A 4039-nucleotide genomic window follows, 5' to 3' on the forward strand; every position below is an offset into this window, starting at 1 on the left:
AGCTATTTGACTTGTGTTTGATGGTTTGGATAATTAGAAGAAAAATGGAGTTAATTAGAGTTAAATTGGACATATTGGCCAATTAATCGGGTGATAGATCGAATTAGGCCAATACCATTTTATTTAGGTACAGAATTGAATTTATATTGAACACCGTATTTAGATAGTTACCCGAGTATTTCACATCTCATTTCATGCATTAGTATAAAGCCTGAATTGGTTTTACAACGGTTTAGCACAAATGTAGTAAATGGCTTATTGTGCATTATGTCTAGGTGGTGAGCATTCTTGTAAAAGTAAAGAGATAGTACCCGAGGATCAAGAATTGGAGTACTCGAAATTCGACTCCCGAAATAGTGAGTAACTTTATAATCATCTTGATTATCTGAAGTGAATTTTAATTCATTTTTGTGATTTTATGGAAAATGAGTTTAAATGGTAAATCTTTGTGTTTTGTAATTAAAATGTGATTTGATGAAATGATTTTATAAAATTGTCTTGAAATTGAATGATGGTTTTGAAAATGGAGTAATTGGAGACTAATTGCTGTGTTGTAAATTATGGTTTGAATTGAATGGCTTATGATAATGTGGGCATGAGTGGTTGGATTTAGTAAATGTGCTGAAAAAGTATGAACTGTTGATTTGCCTTGAGAGGTTGTAAAATAAAATAATTACCATGTCATGTTGTTGAATTTTATTGAACTGGTGGGTTATAAATTGGTCGTTGCAGTGGACGGGTTCCATGGACCAGCCTATTAGAGTGGCACGGTAAACCTATTATATTTTTACCTCAGTATGAGAGGTGCGGATGGATAACTCATGAGGTTAACACTTTAGAGTTCACTTCACGCTAAACCACCACGTGAAGGTGAGCTTAGCCAATGCCAAGGAACGACTATGTTTTCAAAATAAAAACATGATTTATGCATAAATAAATTTTTAACAGACTTGGCGGACTTGGTTGGGATAGCCCTCGGCCAAGGTATCCCTGATAACTGAGTATGAGAATGATTTTGGCACGAGCCAAACTTTTCAGAAAATCATAAGCCTCGTTGTTTATTTTGGTGAAATGAATCTATTTTATCTTATTAAAATGAGTTTGAAATGCTGAGAATCATTTTTATGCTAATCTATTTTATCTGTCTCTATTTACTCAACTTTAGATATTTTAGATGATATTTGTTTACTTACTGAGATTATATAATCTCACCACCCTCCTTTTCATTCATTTCAGGCTCAGGATAGTCGATAGATAGCCCACTTTGTTGGGGGCTACAGTTGGACTTGCATCCTCAAAAACTGTAAGTTTATCGATTTTGATACTTTTGGTCGTTCGTGGGCCCACGTGTCACTGTAAATTAAATTTTATACTTTGGTTATCTGTATTACAGTATGTATGAATTTATTTAACTTTTATGCTACAAAAATTATTTACCGGTAACTCTATAAATATTGTTTTATAAGAAAATATAATATTTTATTAAATATTTTTATTATATTCAAATAGTCATAATTTCATTTTAAATGAAGGTTTTAGACATTTAAACTTATTTTTGATTATGAATTATGTGTTTTATACTCGCATACTATATTTTTAGCTGGTTTCGAAATTTTTGGGGAAAAATGACCAAAATGCCCTTGTAAGACATAAATCATTTTTTTATTGATTTAAGTTGGAAATAGCTTAAAATCTTTTAGAACATGATATTTGGCAACAGTTACTCACAGGGGAAATGAAAAACTGATATTAAAGCCTTGCGGGATTTCGGTTGATATTTTGGGTAATAAGTGTTGATCGAGACACCGCGATGGTTGTCACAGGCTCGAGGGGAGTACCGGGTCGTGACATTAATTCTCGACACTTTGCTGACACACATAGAATGACTTAAACTATTATAAAACCTAGACGCTTTGATACCAAATTTGTCACGACCCAAACCCGGGGTCATGACCGACACACGAGCCCAACAGGCAAGCCCACTAGACTTGAGCAAGTCTCAAAATCCAAAAATATAACACATAGCCAAGGGATTTCATAAACATATATTTACAATAAAACCAAATGTACTACATTATCTTTAGCACATAATTCATACAAATGTACATAAGGCCATGCATTGGCTAGTCAAATCGAGTTCTTACATATCAACCCTTACACAAGTTCCACATCGTGCCTACATATATCGAAGCCAACCATATGCAGAAGCTTGTGACGGACTCAGCGGAGTGAAAACATCAAAACAGAGACTTACCAGATGCAAAAATTGGTTTGTCGTGGGACGACGTTTACCATACAACTATGTGGCCTATTTATTTACACATGGTCTACAAATGAGTAAGTACTATAATACTCAGTGAGTACTATAATACTTAGTGATTACTATAATACTCAGTGATTACTATAATACTCAGTGAGTGGTGCAGATAAAAAACCCCATATATATATGTATATTAAACACATAAAATATATGCACCATCCCTGTATCTAGATGTTTTAGCAAACATCTCCGAATATAGGGCATATCATTATCCTTAAAACATCTAATGTGAGGGCATATCATCATCCTTAATGTCTCCAAAGATCATTACACATATCAATAGGCTTACCTTCAAAGCCAATCAAAGTTATTTAAATCATTCTTCACAGCACACTCTAATGGTCGGAGTATCACATCATATTTATCTAAGCTTTTTCGTGGCTATCTCACGTCATAAGTAAATCAGATTAACAAGTGGTCCTCTTCTGGATACAGTTAAATCACACAGGATGGTCAATTGAAGGAGAATCGGATCACGCTTAGGGCAAAGCCGTTGGTGAAGAAAATAATCACGCATGTGCAGAAGTAACAGGTGGAGAACAGATCACGCACAACATTGAAGCAGTTGGTGGAGAATTAGATCATTGATTGCAGTAAACTCCCGACGTGGACATCACTCGGATTACTCTCAGACAGGTGGCATCAAATCACTACAGGTGGGAATCATAAGTGGGATTAGTGCCACCGTCCCTACTTACCATTATCCCTGCAAGCACACACAGTCATAGGGGTATAGAAATCCACTCAACCACAAATCAGATCAATATCCGGTATTCATCCCTCGGATGAAAACACGAATCTACAAATAAAGCCATCATGCCTTTTTCATTCACAGTTTTCTCATCAAACCTCAAATCACATTTATCAAGCTTCAATCGTCTTAAGTTCGATTAGGTTCTAAGTGTCTCTAAATCTTCAATGCATCATTTAATCAAATCATCTCAACATATCATTCATGTCACGACCCGGAACCTCCCTCAGGCCCATGACAATCGCCTTGATGTCCCGATTGACACTCATTATCCGGAATGCCAACCGGAACCCCGCAAGGCTTACATATCAGTTTCTTTCCTTTCCTGTGAGAAATCGTTGTTAAATATTGAGTTTTTAGAGAATATACACTATTTTAGATCAAAAACAATCAAAATAAAATTTTCGCCACACAGGGGTATTTTGGTCATTTTTTTTCAAAAATTTTGAAACTGGCTAAAACGTAATATACAAGTATAAAACACATAATTCATATTCAAAATGAGTTTAAAAGTCTAAAATCTTCATTTAAAACAAAATTACGGTTATTTGAATATAATAAAAAAATAAAAGAAATATTAAGGGAAATATTCTATTTTCTTATAAAACAATATTTATAGAGTTATACGTGAATAATTTTTATAGCGTAAAAGCTAAATAAATTTATACATACTGAAATACAGTAAGCCAAAATATTTAATTTAATTTACAATAACAAGAGGGCCCCCGAATAAACAAAAGTAAAGAGGACTGTGAACCTACGGTTTGGAAAATGCAGATCCAATGGTAGTCCTCGATGAGATCAGCTATCTACAGTCTATACTGAACCTGAAATGGGTGGAAAGGAGGGTGGTGAGATTATAAAATCCCAATGAGTAAACAGACATTATCATAAATATCTAAAGGCGAGTAAAATGGAGGCAAGTTTAAACAACAAATTTCAACCCATTTCATAATGTTTTCAATTTA

At 34.2% G+C, this 4039-nt stretch overlaps 1 long non-coding RNA gene across 1 annotated transcript; it reads left to right on the forward strand.

The window, feature by feature from the left end:
- On the forward strand, window positions 318–3309 carry LOC108660736. The gene is made up of 4 exons (XR_001926408.1): window positions 318–356; window positions 1237–1303; window positions 1721–2337; window positions 2756–3309. It is a non-coding gene; the product is annotated as an uncharacterized LOC108660736 (long non-coding RNA).

The sequence above is a fragment of the Theobroma cacao genome, chromosome 2 (genome assembly GCF_000208745.1).
Source record: "Theobroma cacao cultivar B97-61/B2 chromosome 2, Criollo_cocoa_genome_V2, whole genome shotgun sequence".
Taxonomy (NCBI): Eukaryota; Viridiplantae; Streptophyta; class Magnoliopsida; order Malvales; family Malvaceae; genus Theobroma; species Theobroma cacao.